Here is a 21876-nt window from a genome sequence, read left to right on the forward strand (position 1 = left end):
CAACACCGCTGTGATTGTCTACTTAGAGCCGCCAATAGTGGAGACGTATTCTCGCTTGTTTACTGCGAACATGCTTTCCCCGATAGATGTTCAAAGGGAATGACCACATTCGTATCTACTTTGTAATGTACATTCCGACATTTTCACGACATGTACGGAACTATCTCCGAAGTCCTTTTTTTTTTTTTCATGCAACGTACGCACGGGTAATCTTCTTCGGCAAACCTGCTTTGATGCTTGACGAGTTATCGCACGACAGAACTATAATTATGGTGCGCCACTTACCTTTATGCCACCATCGTTTACATGCACATGTTCGATGTGGTGGATGGGACAATGCAATGCTACGACATCCTATATCATTCCTGCACTCTGTGTTGCAACTACATGTTAGCACCTTCCGTCCAAAGTGAACCATAGCCTGAACTGGCGCTACTTGGAGGCGTGTTATGCAACACTACAGCCTCGACATAGCGGGTGTCTAAAGCGACTAAAGGTGAAATGAATGGACGTAGGAAAGAATCGGTTAAGTTTTCCTCGCTACGCTACCCCACCCCCTTTCCCTTCCGCTTTTTATTTATTTTTTTGCAGTTTTTCGGTACGTTACCGTTGTCGGCATCCAAGTCGCCAGCACCAGACTTGCGCTGAGCGTCCACGAGTTCGGTGAGGTAGGCGTTCACTTCCTTCTGAACGACGGCCACTCTGTCACTGAGTCGTTCTAAGTGCGTTTTTGCGTCGGATGGAGCGTCGACCGGCTTGGAAAATTGCTTTAGTGACTTCGATTTTGAGAACACTTCGACGACTATGGAGGCCGCCATTTTTATTGGTCGAGTGGATGGATGAAGCTATAGCCATAGCCTCTTTGTGCCGGCTGGATGATCGGCGAACTAATGAGAAGCGGCCGTCGTTTGAACCAGAGTTTTATACAATTATCGTATGAAACTCTATGATTGGAACCATTACTTCGTTCCTCAATGGTTGGAGTCGTAGAGTTTCTCACCATAAACTCCATGGTTTGAACCAGTTTCTCACTATAACACTATGGTTGGAACCACAATCAATGGCGGTGGCGCCACTTACGTAGGGTGTTCTCGAGCATACTTTTACGTTTGCGGTGCTCGCCAGTCACAGAAAAGAAATACGCATAAATAAAAGAGCAGCAGTGTACTTCCGCTTGCCGAATTATTAGCGAAGCAGTAAATAGTAGCCGCTGTTGGAACTTTTGCTCGGGGGCGCAACTTGCGTTGGGGGCACGGAGGACTGAAAACTGAGGAGCGGGTCAGTTCTCTTTTGTTTACTTTTTTTTCGCGAAACCACTTCGCGCTGTGCGCAAGAGGGCTGCTTGGAGTAAAATACCTTGAAGATTTGAAAGCGCTGCCTCATTGAACTCTGCCGCCGCCGCGCAACCTCCTCGCTCTCCTCCGCGCCATTTTGCCCCCATTTTTCTGAACGACGATTGGTCTCCCTGCCGTTGCCCTTGGCAACACGCGGATCTTACGTTTTGCTTGTTCTCTCTTTCTCGTTCGCGCCATTTTTCTCCTCTGCTCCGCCATGTGCCAACGCTATACCGTGCTCTTACGTACATAACTGCAGTAATTATAAGTTTTTACCACAAGGAAAGCGTGATGGCTTGCGCAGGAAGCAGTGGTTGCATAACGTTGGCCGAAAGAACTTTGTTCCAACAAAGAACAGCGTTGTTAGCAAGGTGAGGAGTCTCAAAGCATCCCATAATGCTGCATTTTTCATTCTTCCGGCTTGCTCAGCAGCATTTTTGTTGTGGCAATTTGTACGTTGCATAAAAATGCGGTTCTCCTCAGTATGCTCATTATTGTGCGGCGGCTCCATCATCCGGCACGTCGCCATCTGTTATTTGCGAAGAGACAGCCTCTCGATAGCACTTTTCGCGATTGTTACGATCCGTTGCCTGTTTTACTTAAGATTGGAAATAGCGGCTTGCAGAGGCGCTAATAATTCTAGCTGACGTCGATCTGTGCGTGAAAGATACTATCATGCAATCCCTGAAAAAATTGGCGGCAAATATGCGCTTTAAGAACGGTTTACACCCTTTGGCGCGCCCAGTCTGTCGCACAACGATAATCGTCATCTGCCTTGATGAGTTTCCTGTCTTAATCGCTGCGAGCCCGGAACTTTCCAGTAACGAACGGCACGCGCGTTAGCAGAAGGAGCACTCCAAAGGGTGTAAACTGATGCAGATAACGCGCGTGCCGTTCGTTACTGGCAAGTTATCGTTGTGACAGAAGGGGCACGCCAAAGGGTGTAAACTGTTCTTATAGTGTAACTGTGGTATTGCAGGTGATGAGCGCTAGCTAGTCCACGTATATTGCGTTTTTTTTTAAGTTTTAAGGCGAAAGCCTCAAGGCGATCCGCCTCAAGGAGGCGTTCTGAATAGGAAATATCACGTGAACTAAGGAAGGCCAGAGGCGACCCAAAGCATGTCCACCCCTGTATGAGAGAATGATTAGCGAAACCAACGATTAACGAAACAACTAACGAAGATTGAGGTGGATCAGACCATATCAAGGAGGATTAAGGTGCACGAATAAGGATTAGGTGGGATTAGTGCTGGAGTACTAAGACCGATTAGGCTACATGAACTTTTAGGGAGCATTGATGTGGATGCAGGGTCCATTAGGGTACGTAAGGTGAACTAGGGTTCATGGAGGTGGATTGACTGATCGATGGATTATGGTAGATTAACGTGGAATGGCGTTGATGGAGGTGGAGTAGGGTAAATCGGGGATAAGAGTAAGGTGGAATAGGGTGAATTGGGGACAAGAGATAATGGAGAATACCCTAGTAACTTGAGATTCGTCGAGCTGCAATAGCTATGAGCTTCATGTGCATATTGCTTTCATTTTTTGCTACGTAGCCCGTCTGTCTGTCTGGAATACATCTACTTAAGGCAGGTAGTGACTGCCGATCCAGATCATGAGACTGAAATAACCAGAAGAATAAGAATGGGCTAGGGTGTGTGTGGCAGGCATTCTCAGATCTTGAACAGCACGTTGCCATTATACCTCAAGAGAAAAGTGCATAACAGCTCACCTACGGGGCAGGAACTTGGAGGCTCACGAAAAAGGTTCTACTTAAATTGAGGACGACACAACAAGCTATGGAAAGAGTGAGGGTGTAACGTTAAGGGATAAGAAAGCAGATTAGGTAAGGGAACAAATGAGTTATTGACATCTTAGTGAAAATCAAAAGAAATGGGCAGGGCATATAATATGACAGAAGACGACCTATAGTAGTTAAGGGTTACTGACTGGATTCTAAGAGAAGGATGAAATTGAGAAGTTTGCAGGGACAACATAACCACAATTGGTATATGACCGGGTTGGAGAAGTATGGGAGGCCTTTGCGCTGCAGTGCGCGTAGCCAGGCTGATGATGAAGCAGGATTAAGGTCATGAATGAGGATCAAGGTGAAAGACGACTGGGGTGGATTCAGGTGAATTAGGCTTGACACAGGCGTATTAAGACCGAATAGAGCGGATGAGGGTGTACGTAATAACGATTAAGGTGGTTAAAAGTTGTGAAGCCTACTCTAACGAACCTTAATCCACACCAACCCATAATCCACGTTAATCAGCCTCAATCCTCCTTAATTCACCACACTCACCCTCATCATTAATCCACCCTAATCATCCTTGATTGACCTTAATTGATGATCATTCCTAATGCACCATAATCCATCTACTCCAATCAACCCTAATCGTCCATGGACCTTAATCCAAAATTCTTAACCCACCTTCATTCCAAAACATCTTCAACTTTAATGCACAATTACCCTTAATATGCCTTTATTGCCCTTAATTCACCTTAGTCTAGTGACTAATAATTACTCCACCACTAATTGGTAATCATCTCTTGTTCGCTTCCAACCTTCCTTCAGTCAATCGATATTTTCTGCCACAAGCAAAACTGTTACTGTTGTCAATACAACGCTGTTCTCAGCACTACTCAAAAATTTTGAACACCACTGGAGCGCACAACTGGTCCAAATAACACACCTCTATAGAATGCTCCGGCCAGTCTGCAGGAGCCCAAGCAAAAAAAGCGCGCCGTGTGCAGCCGGCTGGCAAGTAGAATAGAGGCCGAAAGTGCTGCAACAAGGAGTGTGTCGGTACTTTCAAATTATCAAGGGGCATTAGCTCGGAGGTGTACGCTCTGCAGCAATTCTAAACAGGACGTAATTGCAACGTTTCATAGCATTACGGTTGCCGAAGTCATGTTGAAAGAACTTTATAATGAACTTCGCAAATTGGGCCATAAGGTGAAATCGGTTGCTTTTTCCACCTCAGCCAACTCGACTGTTCCCATCAACCGCAGGTACCGGCCTCTGTTCAGTTCTTCTGTATCTTTAAAAAAACATCACCTTTATCGCTGCCTTCTACTTGCTTTTCTCTGCTTTGGCTTCCTGGGACTCTCAGGCAGACTTCTGGTGCTATGAAAAAATGTATGCATTCTCACTGCACTGCAAGAATGAACTGGAGACACGTACGACACACCGACCCATTAACTTATTCTAGCTGTAGCTTAAGGAACATCGTGCTTTATTGAACAAATTTCGGGTGGCCGCGCATCACTACGACAGCGCACCATTGAGGAGGCAGAATGTCATTTCTGACTCCGCGTTTAGGTTCGTTGACTTCGGCTTGAGGTGCCTTCTTCCCTCGGCAAGTGAAGCTTCACGAAACCAAGTTTTGCTATAGCCGGCACACGGTCCAGAACAGTCCAAGCGTAGAGCCTGCCTACGTGTGACCAAGGAACAGCCGTTTGTTGCGATCGCAAGCGTACATTCTGTGGAGCCTTGCTCACCCTTGCAGCACATCTGCTAACTTTCACGTCCCTGTGCTTCTTGCGCACACAGGTAAGATACACCTGCGGTAGGAAGGATTCGTTCCTTAAGCCAAAGCAGCCGCTTCTTCCCCATCTTCCCAGATGACGCGCTGACTGGCCGGCGCTCAGTGCTGAGGGCAGCAAACCCCCACATTCTGTGCAACGCTTTAAGAGCACGTGTATTATGGTACACCGGTGCAGGTGTGCAGGAACCTCTAACATGCTCTGCTTAAAATTCTTTGTGCTCTCGTGAGTACTGCGAGAAAGAAGCAACAGTTAGGCAACGTGTTTTTATATGCACAAAAGCAAGTTGTCAGTAAACACGAATGTTCTAAAACCAGGACTATGCATTCTTGCATAATGGATGTTCTACATGCCGCAAATGCGCCATGCACTGTCAAAAGCAAGAATCCCGGACCTGCAAGGCATTCATTATACATATTCTGAAACGCATTGGTTTCGGCCTGCGATGGCACGATAGCATGATTCTGTCGAAGGAGGGCAAAATTTCACGCCGATATTTCTTTGTCCCTTGCCATTGCTGTGGAGCAGTACATTACGTAGTGTTGCACGTGCATTCATTTCATGAGCTTTGGTTCCTCCTGTCCCACAGCAACATACGGAAGAGCACGGTCCATATAACACAGCACAAAAAAAAAACACGGACTAACGCAAAGCTGCCCTCATGGCGCCTTTGCCATGGTACGAAACTTATGGAGTAACACATGTGAGCGCACAGAACCATAACAAATCCGCAATTGCGGCCCGAAAGCATGGCCGCTAATGCAAAAGAATTTTTTTTTATAATAAGCCAAAGGACACTTTTCTCATAGCGCGCAGAGGGGGTAGGGCATGGGTAAGGGCCTCTCACTGGCTTTGTGGCGGCTGATCTCGATGATATGCTGCTGACCAAGCCAAAACACAGCCACCTCCTGAAGCTTCGCTTCGGTAGCTCCGGGACACGGCAGCTGCCTAGCGGGCAGCGTTATTTCGCTTTGAAGTAGACTGCCGGTTTCTGCGCTGACGGGGCAATTATTTGTAGGGTACCCCGACACTTTGGCAACTGCAATTCTCCGGACTACTGCAGACGGCTCAGGGAATATGACACATCGTTCCCACGACGATGTTAAATGTTTGCCCAATTTGTTCCTACAATCGCGTGAAAAGTTTAATTTACCTATATCACTGCCACAACCTAATCATACGCAAAGGGTTGACCCGTTACCTTCGTCATGCCGTTTGCTCCAAGCACATCGACTTTGATTGTTAGAACTACCAGGGTATATTACACGGCTGTAGAAAAGTGAACTTCCCATACGCTCGCATAGACTCGGAGACCAATTTGTTCAGCAATTATGCATATGCAATCTCAAATGCGTGCTCGCCTTCACAAGGCCATTTCCTTACAATACAAAGCGTGAGTGAATTTTACAGAGCATGTACAAACACTTTATTTACAGTAATAAATACAACACATTGGTCAGGCGCATATTGCAAAAACATAGTAGAACAGCTTGCAGCAGAAGCCAAGCAGCATCCCAAACGCACATTTCCGCCCCCTTGTTGCATATTTAGCTTAGGCGCACCTACTCATCTTTCGGAGTTTCATTCACTCCTTGTTGCATCGCTTCTCTGTAATCTCCTTTCACGAAGTGCAGCTTAGTAGTTAGGTGGAAACTGACCCCCTTCGTTGTTAGTTCAGCCGTGCGTTCGTTGCAACCAATTGCATTGTGCACTTGGACTTTGCCAAACTCTGTACATCCAGGATCCTTGCATAGTGCAGTTTCCTTTTGCTAAAGCATTCTGGGAACAAGTTCTCAAGCTCACTGGCTCCTTGGCTGGGATTGTCACTTTGCTCGCAAACTTCACTTAGTTTTAAAACACATTCTCGTGTGACATAGCCAGCGACCAGTTAAGCGACCAGCCAGCCAGTTAACCGCGAGTCGCTCTTCTCTATGTGTTGGTTGTCACATTATGCTTGGTTTCTTTGGAATGCAATATGTAATTTTGTAATGCTGGCCAGCAGATATCTAAAGTAAACTGGTCTTAAGACTGCAAAAATCTATAGCATCACAGTGAACTGGTGTGGGAACATCATGGCAATGTTGCCGGCCGTACTTCATATTTATATCTTTCCTGGCTTGCCAAAGTTTCGGCTCACAGTAAGAATTGGCTGCTTTGCAGAAGTAGAGATAGCAAACACCAGTGATTTATTATTGTTATCTCTACGCAAGTGCACCTTTTGAGCATCAAACTGCTACAATAGGCAATATCATCAGATTGTAGTGACACTGAAGAAAAAAACCACATAGTAGCAAAACCATGAGCCGTGAATTTTACACTTTATTAAACATATTATGTACAAAAGAACAAGTGACACTCAAAGCACAATAGAGACGAGCACAGTCTTCGAAATCTGGTTTATAGATCAAGCTCGTTGGCTATTTATACATAATTCACCTTATATTCCAGCATAATTGCTGGTGCCCACATGCGTTACAAAATCCACAGCATTATTTGTGTTACGCGTGCAACCTGGTTGGACAAGATTCTTTCGCTACAGAACTGTTGACAACACTTGGGATAGTTTTGGCACATGAAGGCTCGCTTCATGCCAAGCATTTCCCTCAGCACTCGGTGGCGAACAAAAAATTTAGTGCCACCTCCACCCACTAACACCAGACTGCACATCTACATGCTAAAACAGCTCCTGAGATTTTAATGAAATAATTGGAGCTCACACTGTAAAGACATGAAAAAGAGCGCAAAGTTAGACAGTAGTGTAGTCGCATGCTTACAGCTAGCAAGTTGCTCACAGGCGCCATGCACCAAAAAAGCAGCAAACACTCTTTGCACTAGATGGAAGAGGCAGAAGAAAAAGGAAGCACGATTCATGTTAGTGTTTAATTAGAATAAAATCAATCAAAAATGGTTCCGAGATGGCACAAGCACCAACAGAAACGTAGTTACTGGCAGGCAAGGAATTAGTGGCCAGCCAGATGTAAGCAGCATGGCAGCATCTAGACAGAGACGGGCAGCACATACTGGCGGCAAACAAACAAGCAGCTAGGGAGCTGCGAAGAGCTCACAAGCGTCATGCACCAAAAAAGCAGCAAACAAGCAATGCTCTTTATACTGGATGGAAGCAGGCAGAAGAAAGAAGCATGATTCATGTTAGTGTTTAATCACAATAAAATAGAAAATGGTTCCGAGATGGCACAAGCACCAACGGAAACGTAGTTACAGGCAGGCAAGGAATTAGTGGACGGCCAGATGTAAGCAGCATGCCAGCATCTAGACAGAGACAGGCAGCACGTGCTGGCAGCAAACAAACAAGCAGCTAGGGAGCTGCGAAGAGCTCACAAGCGTCATGCACCAAAAAAGGAGCAAACAAGCAATGCTCTTTATACTGGATGGAAGCAGGCAGAAGAAAGAAGCATGATTCATGTTAGTGTTTAGTCACAATAAAATAGAAAATGGTTCTGAGATGGCACAAGCACCAACGGAAACGTAGTTACAGGCAGGCAAGGAATTAGTGGATGGCCAGATGTAACCAGCATGGCAGCATCTAGACAGAGATGGGCAGCACGTGCTGGCGGCAAACAAACAAGCAGCAAGGGAGCAGCGAAGAGCTCACTAGCACCATGCCGCAAAAAAGTGGCACGTAAACAATATGGCTTTGACTGGATGCAAGCAAGCAGAACGAAGAGGAAACATGGTGCATGTTTGCATGCATGCCCATTTATTTATTTATTTATTTGAGTACCCTAAGAGCCCGTTAGGGCATTACATAGGGAGGACGGGGGGATGAAAAAGTTCAAGTGTAAGTGGAATGTGTACAATGCAAATAATATATGAAGGAATTTAGGATCAATAAAAAATTATCTAAACGTTGAGCAGAAACAAACAGAAAAATGAAAGAAAAAAGAAAGGAGAAATGGAGTTTATAGAATATTTGGTAGCGTGCAAACGCATAAGAACCTAAAATGCGATGTAGATAACCAGCACCCATCACAACATGAGCTTTAGGATACAATCAAATGATGATTTAGGTAAACAACCTAGACAGATACATATCGGATGAAACAGAACTATTTAAGTAAACATTCAAGCAAATGTGGGTTTGGACAGGTTGATAAACTCTAAAAAGGGTAGCAGTGCTGCATGAAATGATGATTCCGTAAGCGAGACAATGTTCGAAGGAAGCGAGATCCATTCGGCAATAGATAAAGCTAGAGGCGAATTCACATATGCGATAGCCCTGGCAAATACAGATTTTACTTGATGAACATGGTCTATGCGGGTCGAGATGTGGGGAGTGGGTAGAATATGGGTTAGAGTTAATGCAATGTTGCTGTGGTAAATGCTATGGAAGGACAACAACGATAATTTCCTGTGCATGTCAAGTGAAGGGAGATTGAGTAATTTTTTTAAGGCGGACACACTTTGCTATAGCGAGTATGAAGTTAAGATGAACCACACAACTTTATTTTGAACTGATTCGGGTAGGTTTGCGAGATCGGTGTGCCAAATTATGGACGCACATTCTAAAAAGGGCCTGATAAGAACTGCATGCGCGAAGTCTGGTATCTGTGTTCGCAAGGTGTAAGTGCTCTTTCAGGTAACAAGTTGTTTGCATGCTTTTGTGGTGATGTGTTCAATCTGAGCATTCCAGCTAAATTGGAGGTAAACAGGACACCCAAGTACTTGATTGAAGATACTGAGTCAACAGTAATACCGCATATTGTACATAGGTCAGCGGTAGGTCGAGTTATCGAAGCAAATTTTACATGTTTAGTTTTGGCTATGTTAATTTCCATCTGCCATCTTTCACACCAGTTAGTTAGTTTTGTTAACTCCGACTGCAGCACAGAGATGTCAGCAGGACAGCTTTCATTATAGAGCATGCAGTCATCTGCGAAGAGACGTATTTGTGAAGTAATATTAGTTGTGATGTCATTGATGTATATTAAAAATAGCAGTGGACCAAGGACGGACCCTTGAACTCCTGAACTGACGTGAGTGCGGTTGGAAAAGCAGTTGTTTAGACTGATTAGTTGAAATCTGTTCGTTAGGAACTCCTCAATTCATCGCATCGTGTTGTATTCAAGCTGTAGGTTTCTAACTTTAGTCGATTATGAGGTACCCGGTTGAAAGCTTTGGAAAAATCAATAAAAATGGCGTCTGTACTAATCAACTTGTGCAAAGAAATGTGAATATCTGTTACAAGTTCATATAGTTGCATCTGACATGAGCGATTTTGGTGAAAGCCATGTTGGTTATAGAGGAGCAGGTTATTAATGTTAAGATAGGCTATAATGTGAGTATAGGATGTGTTCCAGTAATTTGCAAGAACCTGTCACTAGATTTAAATACCGGTATTACTAATGCTGATTTCCAATCTTCCAGTAGACACCCGTCTAATGACTGCTGAAATATTAGAGATAACAAAACTGAAGAGTAGTGCAAAGTGACTTATACCATCAGGACCTGGGCTGGTTTTATGAGAAAGCCTGTCAATTGCACGAGACACCATGTTCCGATATTATGATGGATGAACAAGGGAATTGAATAGATGGTTCAAGTATGTGAGTGCTATCAAGCGGTGGTTTTTAGTAAAAATTGCAGAGAAGCATTTGCTAAATTGCTCTGTGTTATCTCTTGTGTTAAGCACTGCTCCGCTTTCGGAAATTAGTAAGGGAGCAGTGTGATTTGGTTTTGGGTTAACTACTTGCCAAAACATTTTCGGATCAGTTTTTCATCATATTCGGAAGGCTGCAATTAACAACTTGTCTTTAGCTTTGAGAATTGTAGTTTCTGTATGGCGTGCTATGTTTTGTAATTTTGCCAGTCTTCTGGAGCATTTGTTTGGGCAGCTTTTCTGAATGCTCTTTTTTCACTTCGCGGTTAAAACCACGGATCGTTCTGCCTTGAGCTGATGCTCATTTTTGGTATACATGCAGTTTCAACTTCTTTGAGTTTATCGCGGAACAAGCTCCAGTTATAATTTACCGTTCTGTTTTGAAAATCGTTAGCAAAGTTGGCCATAAATGAGGCTAATTGAGAATGCATTTTTTTCGCTGTATATTTCTTGGGAGGTTTCAATGCAAAGCAACATTGCACTACCCTAGCAAAAATTCTAATACCAAAACTAATAGCCTGAGGTTATTGACACTAATACAGTCTATTATGTCTATTAGTCTAATAGATCTATTGGTGTATTGGCCTATTAGTCTGATAGGTCTATTGGGGTATTAGTCTAATAGGTATATCAGCGTATTAGTCTAAAAGGTATATCGGCATATTAGTCTAATAGGTCTATTGGTGTGAAAGAAAAGGTGTCAATGCACCAGTTACAGAATGAAAAACAGGCATAATTGCTAGGAGCATTTATTAGCACACAAATATTTTTACAGATTTCTCTTTCGAGATCTTCGTCAGGTCAGCAATCTTGATTGCCAGAGCTTTTACTCCACCACTTCGACCAGAGAACGTCCTTTTGGAGTGGTCAAAAAAACCTGGGTAGAAACATACACACATATAGAAACATTTAAAAGCAGGGTGCTTGTTCTACCACTAAATGTTTAAGCAGGCAATATTTGCTTCTAAATTGGAATAATATGGCCCCGTAATTTCCAAACTAATTTTAGGACAAAGTGTGATATGCTTAGTTCGACATGTTTATCATAAAGAAAAATGATGCCATCTGATATGACAGAACAATTAGACAGCACATAAAATGCACCAAAGATGTTCTGTGTGTTACATCGAAACTGTAGGCAGATAAGTAACAACTCTAGACAGAAATCTTGCACAGCATTGTCGGAAACATGCATGTCACTGCTGCTATGCGCACATGCGCACAACAATCGGCCCAGTCACACTGTACTGAAGTGCATCCACCATTGGGATAAAAAGAAACAACTTTATACTTTACTATAGAAGCATAAATAAGTACAATAGTTACCTCCAAATGGAAAGGAATCGGCGCCGGCGAAAACACATCACATCGATGCACGCTGATAGATCCACGAAGCACAGGGGTAAAAACAGTTGCCTTCCGTTGTTTTGAAGTCACACAACACTCATATCCAAGTGTTATACTGCAGGAATAAGATTGCGCAGACGCCAGCACCTCGGTTTCCTTAAAAACACATCGTTCATTCACTAAAAATCGCGCACACCTCGCCTTGACATGGCTACAGTACACTGCAACATGGCAGCCGCCAATGCACACGTGCTGTGCGCAACTAAGGCTGACTACGGCTGTACTTTTGCGATCTTCCCGCCTGCCGTGTTCCCTTCTCTGCGATGCTGCTCATTGATGTCAATAAATATTACGGCCTTTTATATGCGGTATTAAGTTATCAATTTAGGTTACAAGTTTAACACTGCTTTATGCGAACTTCAACAGAAGATACGGGACTAACGAAACTTCAGTGGCAAACAACTATGGTTGCTGCGATTGCACCATCGTTCGTAAACCCACTGGGCATCACGACTCTGCCTTGCAGGTCACGGCTGGTTGTTCGTTGTGCTTTTTTTTTTTTTGTGGCGAAGTATTTGCTGGGGGGGGGGGGGTTGTAAACACTAGCTGTTTCCTCACGACTCATCGCGACGAGGCTCAACAGAGGCCTAGTTATGAGACGTCGCCAGTGAAACAAAATTGGCAAGACCATGTAGGCGCGCGTCCATCGCTTTCGTGTATATCGCTGGGAGATAAGCTTAGTGCGATGAAACTAATACAAACGTGCGAATGCTGTGTGCTGCACATTTTGTACAGCAAAATTCTTAATTATTCAGCGAATAATCAGAGACCTCTCTGCAAATGGTCCCCAATACAGACTTAATTTTTCATAAACTTTCACCCTCGCATTAAACAAGCAGCAAAAAGGGGCAACAGAATTCAACAATGCATGTTGCATAACAGACCAGCAACAATCTGTATAAAGTCAATAGGACGTATCAGTCTAATAACGAAACTAGCAGACATGCAACAATGTTTGTATAAGACTAATACGCTTAATACATAGGCTCTATTGGTCTTATAGGTCAATCAGTACAACTAATAAAAATATCTATTGGTCTAATACAAAACATATACAACTAATACAAAACTGTACTAGTCTAATACAAACTTCTATTAGAATTTTTGCTAGGGTACCCTGTGATCACCTAATGGTTCTAGTACATGTGTCGCAGCAAGGTCTGGATGATTTGTTAAAATGATATCTAGTAAGTGGTCACCCTATGTTGGTTCGCGCACGACTTGAGTTAAGTTATGAAAATACAAGGTTTCTAGAAAATGAAGACACTCAAATCTGTTGCTACCTTCCTTTAAAGACAAGGTTGACCACTCGATACCTGGGTAATTAAAGTCACCCCCTAATATCAATATGCATTTTGGGAACTGGGATAAGACCTGTCGTAAAGCGTCATTGAAAAAAATGAACGCATTCCAAAGGTCTATCAGGTGGACGATAGCATGCACCAATGACACATTGCGCATTTCCAATACGTGCAGAGACCCACACTATTTCAAGAGGAGAGTCGACTAACACTAGAGACGACTGATAGTCATCTTTAACGACTATAATAATTTCACCTGCTCCAAAGCCTTCCCAGTCTTTTCGAAAGATTAAAAAAGATGGGTAAAGTGCAAGTTCGCTGTTAGTGATGTCACCAGAAAGCCACATTTCTGTACCTATTACGATATCTGTGGTGCAAGAATGTATGAGCGTTTTCAGTGCATCAATTTTGTGAAAAAGGCTGCGGAAATTTGCCAAGAGCAAGCGATGAGATTGCATGCATGGACGTAACCTTTTGCCTCTTGGTTGTTTTTCGTCAATTACTGGAAGGTTGGATCTTGCAACAACCTGTACAACATCATTAGTGACGAAGTCAAACCGGAAAACAGAACCTTTAAGATGCAGAGACATAAAACGAATAGAAAAACGTTCGTTTTCTTCAGGATTGCTCTTAGCAAAGTCGCGTAACTTGCTACGAGCCAACTGTACCTTAGGCAAAAACTGTTATTCTATTCACACTTCAGGGGACTTGAGGTTTTTCAGTTTGTGGGCATTATGTAGAACTTCTGTTTTAGATTTAATGTTGAGAAATTTAATGATAAAAGGATGGTGAAAAACGTGACGGCACTGAACAATACGATGAGCACGTTCAATGTCACCAACGCTGACCTTCAATTGAGCAGAAAATTCCTTCGCAATGGCTTCGGATTCGGCATATCTTTCATGGCCCTCTTTTGGTATACCCTTGATTATCAGGTTGTTGCGTCTCATTCTGTTACTTATGTTGTCCACAACATTGACGAGTTCTTCATTTGCTTTAGATGTGTTTGTCCTAACTTCCTGAACAGAATTTTTGACAGCGTCAAAGTGCTTTTTGATTACCGGTACGCTACTAACCTTTTTTTTTTTTCATGGTGGTGCAGCGGGAATTTAAGCTTGCAATTTGTTTTTTAACTTGTATTAGATTGGATGAAATTTCTTCACGAAACTCTTTCAGAAAGGTCAGCACGTCCTCCACCTTGGGCCTGTGGTTGCTCTCCACGTCTCCAGCTCGAAGCAAGAGCAGAGCGAGACAAATACACATCAATGTCAATGAGGCTCTGGGGCTATGCGCGCAAATAAAGCACGAGCTGTCATCTAAAAGCTCAACCCTACTGTGACTGCGGCATGCAAACAAACCAATGCGTGCGCGGTATGCGCACAGATCCACATCCATTTGAACATCAAGAAAGGCACATACACAGGGGATCAATGGCCACAGAAATCACCTAGGGCTAATCAAACAACTCAAAATTATGGCCTACCTATGGCAGGAAAACATACAACTCAGTACATGCAGCTTGTGACCGCATATCCCGAGTTGCTGCGGTGCTGGTGCCTTTATAGCTCCAGGTGTCGCTGCCTCCGATACCGGCTAAGCAGACTCAGTGAAGTTCGCTGCGGAATCAAGATAATCTTCAGATGATGCAGAGCTTCAGTTTTTGATGATGGGTGGACAGCCAGCACACGGCGGCAAGCACGAGTGAATCTATGGCAGGAAAACGCACAAGTCAGTACATGCTGCTTGTGGCCGTAAATCCCATGCCCATGCATGTATGCAAGGGCATAGGAAGTGGCCGACAGTTGGTAGAAGCACCAAGAGAAAGCTAGTTACAGACAGGCAAGGAATTCACAGCTTTTCAGAGGTACGCAGATGCATTGATCTAGACAGTGACAGACGGTGAGCAAGAGGCAAGTTATCGATCCAGTTATCTTTGCGTCCAGATTCTTTCGAATGAAGCGTAAGTCCATGCGGCGATGACATTAAAGGGTGCAGTTGACCAAGGCACCTCGTAGCTTTGTGCACGCTTTGTTCACGATGCTCAGTTTGTCGTCAAATCATAGACGACAATATCAGTTCACTCGCTGCTGCTGCCGCATTTCCTCAAACCAGCGTTTCACAGAGTATCCATGGTCATCGAACGTGGTGTGTTTATGTTTGCTTTGTATGCTGAAACCATGCTTGTTAATTTAGTTAGTATACCTATGTTTACAAGAATATAGGGCAGCTCAAACTTCCTCATTTTGTGTAGCTGTCGACTAATTTGCTATTGCAATCAATGCTTCGTCTTTTGGGCAAAACTGCAACTTCCTGTGATACTCACTAGTCATCTGAACTACAAAATCATGAAAATAACCTTGCGCCATTATTTTTACTAAATCTCTTACCTATTCATTCAACTCCACACATGTGCACCCAAATCTACCTGGCAGCACATAAGTCACGGCTTCAATGCTGCAAGGTAAATCCAAGCGTGCCTTCAGCGACACATTATATGGCACACAGCTTCGCGCCTTGCACATGGCTGTATATGCAATCATCCCTGCAACAATCGCACGACCGCAGCTGTCACCGTACTCACGAGCAGCCACCGAAAAAGCGTTACGACACGGCGCCCGCAAATGAGAGGCCTGTTACGTTTCGGCCGAGCATGGCTCCGAGCCGAGGCAAGAACACGACGCCGAACGACGTTACTTTATTCCGGCATTGCTGCTGCCGGTTGGTACAAAAAGCACTACGGCGTGGCTGCGCTGTCCTTTTTACCAGCCTCGCCTTCACAAAGGGAGCGGAAAACGCAACCCTCCTCACGAGCAGAACCATGCGCGACAGCACCTTATCTCGCTGACAGGCTCGCCGGGCTGCGGCACTTGGTGTAGGCCGACGCGTGCGCGTGAGCGCAACAGGCCATGCACTCTGGCGAACTTTAGTGCCGTTAGTCTCTGGTTACGTAATTCTCACGTGCATGGTAATACCTAAAGCATGTGGTACACTCGATGACGGTGTCATCTCTTTAGACATAGGCAAACCAATACCGCACTTGCCTTTACAGTCGCGCTTGCGTGACATACATACCTGGCACATTTTACTTCGCGCAGAGATGTCGGTGAGCAGGTGTGTTCGCATTTGATGCTTTCACACTGCAACAAACGCATTTGTGGTCGTGCTCGTTTCTGCGCTCGCAGCAGTGCACTGCTTTAATTTGTCCCAGCTGCAGGGGCAGCTGCATGACTGCTGCGTACGCTACCTTAGGTTGTCCCTTAGGATGCAGTTAAAAGTGCATCTCCTCTGATGGCAGTGTGACGTATTGCAGTAGGAAATGCTACTAACCATGTGTTCACGAAACTACGCATCTTTGGATTTGCCATACCATGTGTAACATGAAATAACGCCTAACATTACAAATGTTGCCCATATAATGAATGCCTTGTGTTGTAACCCAGCCTTCGCGTTTGCTATTGCGCTACTTGGCTGGCAGCCGTTATCGCTAGCGTATGTGTAACAACACTTCGATCTTCAGGCTTACATTTTATCTTTACACAAAACGCATCGTCCTGGAATTTGTGTGTGTTTCACACTTCCGCCTTTCTAAATCGCGTAACTGCCTAGGCACCAAATAGGTCGCAAATGCACGTTCGAAATCAGCCCCCCTTATATACCAAAAGCCGCCACTGTGTCTATCGCCCATAGATCACCTTTCATTGGAGTGCTCCCGCATCTTCGTTACTGTCGTGGCATGAAGGTCTTTTGTGTAAAACCTACCCATCTATGCCAGTGTTACCTCACTCATACTAGTCGCAGTAGTAGCGGCCAGTTGGCCAGTGTTTCTGCAGCGTAGCAGTGCGTTCATTCCATGCTGCTTCATGCTGTTGTGTGACCCCACGTATCGACAAAACAGCAGCCAAAGATCTTGAAAGAAGTGCTAGTCGCGCTGAAAAAAGGCGGGCTCACATGCGTGCCCAAACGCAGGGACAAACGTGCCTCTGGGCATGCGACGCACGCTGTAGCTCAGCAACGGGGGCACCTAGACGAGGGCCTGCAGAGAAACGATGCTCAGGCGAGGCGACAATGCCGACAGCATCTTGAAGTTCAGGAGAAGGAAGCAGAAGCACATCGCTATAGCCGTTAGGCTGCTGCAGCGTGGAAGCTCAAGCTGACGCGAATCGCCAATGCCGGCAGGATGGTACAGTTCTCGAGGACGAAGCGGCGCGCATCATAAGTACCGTGAGCCGACGCTAGGGGACAGCACAGACAAGAACCCACACTACAGGAGCAGGAATTGCCAGCGCATCGTGCCTCGCATGACAATACAGCAGTGCGAGATCAGAAACACAACACAAGTGACAGTGGCGCTTGTCACAAGTGACCATGTCCTGCCTGCACGCACAGGTTGCGACGGCTACCGCGCATATTGAAAGGCAGTTCTTCAATAAACCATTTGGACATGCATGCAATGTTTGCAATCGTCTTTGGTTTAAAGCTGAGCTTTCGCCTATCCGTGTTGCTGACATGCCCCTGATAGCTGCAGAGTTTCCAAACGAGAGCTGCATTCCTTTCTTGTCTGCTCAACATTATGCGGCACACTACAAAGGTGTACGATACCACCCTCTCCCAAATTGATGCTTACATTTACCCGGCTATTCCTATTGGGTTAACTCTATTTGGTGAGCCAGCGTTTGTTTGCTCCCCGTCTACCATTAATGTAAATTCAACTCCTTATGCAGGTCAGAGGACAGTATGGCGTCATAGGACCTATCGCTAGTTGTCCTGTCGAAGTCAATACTTTGGTTAAATCATTACCGCGAAACATTCACGAACACCATGTCGTGAATGCTCACATTAAATGACAGCTTCTCAACAAGTCACCATACCTCTCTGGCATGGTTAAAAATTTTCAATTGAAACCCTGACTCGATGTGTCTGAGTAGGTACTTTGGTATCACTCTTGAGGCGCTTTCTTTAGACGGTCTCCCCAACAGCAACGCATTCCAATTGCTCGAAGATTCTCCTCACAACTCTACCCCAGTGTCCCGACGTCCACATTCATGTTGATGCATGTGTGGCACTGAACGCATTCCAACTGTCCCTGGCGTGGGACGAAGAGCGCTACCAGGCCTTAGCTCCCGCTCAACACAAGCAACCTCTCGGCATAATATATGACGAAGAAGCGGAAGGGTTGCCCTTCTTTCAGACGCACCATAGGTTGCCCCAGTGCGTTAAACCAGAATGTCATCCCACATCCTTTATTTATGCCGCCAGTGAGATAAGTCGCAGAGACTGCCGAGGTGTCTCGTCTCACAACATCTTGTTCGTAGCGATGAAAGTGCTCCAATATGGAGTTGGTTGTGGCCCGGCCATCTTGTTTCTCGTCAACGACGACACCGATAAATTCACACGCCAAACACTTGAAGATGAACGCTTCGTGCGAGATATCAATGACCAAGACATGGGCTTTACAAAGGGCGTTCCCATTGCGGTCCACTATGAGCTTTGCTATGATATGGCAGCTTGGCAAGTCGACTGTGTTGCTCACCCTGTAGGCGTCGGAGAGGCATTGGCCACGATTACTAACACCATATGAGCGGTTGTGTCATCATGATCCTGGCCTACAAGTGCACGTTTTGGAAATTGCATCCATCCATGAAGAACAGCTTGTCATCGGTGACCCCGTGGTGTGTGCCATTTATTTTAACGAGTTCCTATGCATCCTCCTATGCGTCCTGTGTAGCCACACTCACTCGACTTTCAAACCTTGCTGTTTCATCGATTACTCAAAGTGCATTGAATTCGAGCACTTGCCCTTGGCGAAAGTTTCCTCGAACATGCCAGAAACGATCCCCCTTGCAACAAACCTTCTGGCCCTTGGTACCTCTCTTGCCGCGCCTGTGCACTCTGGTTCTCCAACACACCAAAACCTGCTATGAGTGCGGCAACTGTCGCCATTTTGGCGCTCATTTCTGACCCACTTTAGTGCCATGTGGCATATGGCACTAAAGGAACGCTTCTTGCAGATGCACGCCGCTCTAGAAGGCAGACTACGACAACATTGGCCAATTCCTCCATGACCATGCAGTCACTTACCAGGAAAACTACATCTGCGTGTTTCACGCTGGCATGATGCACGCAACCTTATTTAACGAACGAACAATGCAGCAAAAGTGCATCAACATATTGAATCCATAAGTAGCCTCCATGCTCGATTCGAACTTGGACCTCCAGATCTTCTAAGGCGCCTACTCGTGTGCTGCGTATGTCGTGAATAAGTCAAGTCGCGGAGTTCCAAACCTCCGCAAAGATGTCTCAGATATTTTGGTGGACACCTCAAAGAGACATGACGGCCAGGAGCTTTGGTTACTCGGCGTTCAGATGCTCTAGGCTATTGAGACGAGTGGCCAAGAAGCTGCTTGGACATTCGTCTGACAGGATAAGTGCGAGACCAGTATATTTATCATCTACATTGCCACATGCCTTCCGCAAGAGCGATCGCACATTCCCAAAACGCGTGCACATGGAAGCAATTGGTCTCGATGAGACGTCCACGGACGTATGGAAATTGGCATTGCTGAGAAAATATGAAAGCCGTCCAGACAATTTGCAAGACACGTGCGCGACAGACTTTGTTGTTCATTACAATCTCCGCACCTGCCAACCAGCAATCCAGAAGTAAACCAGCAAACTAGCAGCCATTTGTTTCCCCTCCAACACTATCGACTTGTAACTCAACTATAAATGAGAAGCGTTCCCACGGTTCCTTCCTTCCCGCCAGGAAGTAGATATTTTGACTGGCAACGCTTTGAGCTTATGTACGCTGACAACATGGACGCCTTCCTGCTCAAAAGGACCGAGTACGACAGCAAGTTCGACATCCGCCAGTTGCATCACATCTGTCTCCAGACGTGCAAAGATAAAGGCCAGGATAGAGAATTGCACACTGCAACTCGGCCATGCCACGTTGCTTTTGTTGACAAGTAAACAGACGCAGATTTGCTCAGAGCCCCTGATAATAACTGTAGCGGCAAGAGGTCATTGCCCAGCCGTCTGCACGCGTCAATACGTCATGACTGGTGACACCTACAAGGAATTGAAATGACTCGCCAAAAAGGAACTGGTCAAAGTTGCTTGCGAAGTCATTCAACGCCTAACGACCATATACTTTTGACCCACTGAAAGCTTGCTGACTGGTATTGCCCGTTGTGGCAAGATCTTTGTTCTGCGCCTTATTACAGATGAGTACAACTGCTGCACTAATACTGCCTGCACGTGCATACGTCGTGGGCGCCTCTACAGGCAGGGCTGCGGTAGCGATCGGTGGACTCACTGTGCTCACCGATCTCAAGCTCGCTATGTGTGCTGATGGGGGTTTGCGAGACAGAGATCTAAATTCCTTCCGTACAGCATTCACCGTCAAGTGCGTCATTGTGGATGAATGCAACATGATGAGCAGCAACATTTTCGCACGTGTCGACGACCACCTGCGACAGATCACAGGCAATTGACGACCTTTTCGGTGGCTTGGGCTTCATCGTGTGTGGTTACTTCTGCCAGCTGCCCCACGTCCGCACCAGCGAGGCGTAGAAATGCAGTAAAACACGCAGCATCTTCAACATCCTCGTCACTTGGCTTTTCAACTTGCACAAGTTCTCCGCTCGAGCCAAGCCGTATTCTCCACCTCACCGTCAAAGATCCGTGAAAGTCGTGTGCTCGAAAAGATGTTGAGATGCTTCAGGCGTGCTTTGTTTCAAAATACGACGCAAAGTGCTGCTGTCCTCGAGATGTCAGTCTATTCCGCTCCAACAAGGACGCCAGGGCTGTGATACACACTGGGGTTCGTGTGCCCAGCCCTCAACACACAGCGAGAAAGGCATGGATAACCGACATTGTCTATATCACTTCTATGCCAGAGTGCACAGAGCATTTGCATACACGCAGAACACAAGAGTACTTACAACACGTAAGCCTAGGGCAGGCTTCGTGGTTCTATTCTAGTCATCCGTGTCTACGTGACAAAACTCGTTGTGGTGAATGTGCGCCCTCCCCCGACTGATGACTAACTCACGCGCAGAACCACGGCGGTGTCCTCACGGTACTCCGAATGCCCACAGCCATGTCTAGTGGGGCTGCCACGCCCCAGCTCCGGGAGCGAGAGCGAAGAAGACGCTCACCGCTTTGGGCTCGAGGAACGTGACAGGCCCGTTTGCGGCGAGCTCTGCTGGTTCCCGCCAGCATAGCAGGGCCGGAAGCACTGGCGGCGGCCACACGTACTGCGGCACTGTTCGTTTATGGAGGCAGCTCTGCGGCGGGACCACAGGCACGACCACCGGTGCGGACCGCTAGCCACCAAAATCGTTCCCTGGTCCCCGTGAGCCTCGGACGGTTGCCCGAACGGACCGTTAGCCGCGTGTCCATGGGCTGCATGGCTGTGCGATCATGTCGGACTGGTAGCCGTCTCAATTGCTTCTGGAACAGGCCCCACCAGGTCGTCGCCGTCACATGATTGTTCTGTCGAGCCGTCTAATTCCAAACCACAGCGCGCGCTCTCTCCTCGTGTGCCACCTGCCGCGCACCACCACGAACTCTTTTTCTTTGTCGCACTGCTGCCTTGCATTGTATTAATTCCAGTCCACTCGTCACAAAGGCGTACACTAAACACAACACCGCCCAAAACCTGGAT

The 21876-nt window shown here is 45.9% G+C and overlaps 3 long non-coding RNA genes across 3 annotated transcripts in view; 1 reads left to right on the plus strand and 2 right to left on the minus strand.

The window, feature by feature from the left end:
* The first annotated feature begins 1458 nt into the window (after nt 1-1458).
* The window catches only part of LOC142563586 (uncharacterized), a 53046-nt gene continuing 32628 nt past the window's right edge, over nt 1459-21876 (plus strand). Inside the window, exon 1 of the long non-coding RNA XR_012824345.1 lies at nt 1459-1705. This is a non-coding gene — a long non-coding RNA (uncharacterized LOC142563586). The remainder of the gene's footprint in view (nt 1706-21876) is intronic.
* The window catches only part of LOC142563590 (uncharacterized), a 33346-nt gene continuing 16258 nt past the window's right edge, over nt 4789-21876 (minus strand). Inside the window, exons 2-3 of the long non-coding RNA XR_012824348.1 lie at nt 14692-14915; nt 4789-5115 (exon numbers count right to left, since the gene is read on the minus strand). This is a non-coding gene — a long non-coding RNA (uncharacterized LOC142563590). The remainder of the gene's footprint in view (nt 5116-14691; nt 14916-21876) is intronic.
* Nucleotides 11234-12088, minus strand: LOC142563627 (uncharacterized). Its single transcript, XR_012824363.1, has 2 exons — nt 11827-12088; nt 11234-11377 (listed from the first exon to the last, which is right to left on the minus strand). It is a non-coding gene; the product is annotated as an uncharacterized LOC142563627 (long non-coding RNA).

This window comes from Dermacentor variabilis, chromosome 11 (assembly GCF_050947875.1).
Source record: "Dermacentor variabilis isolate Ectoservices chromosome 11, ASM5094787v1, whole genome shotgun sequence".
In the NCBI taxonomy this organism is placed as follows: Eukaryota; Metazoa; Arthropoda; class Arachnida; order Ixodida; family Ixodidae; genus Dermacentor; species Dermacentor variabilis.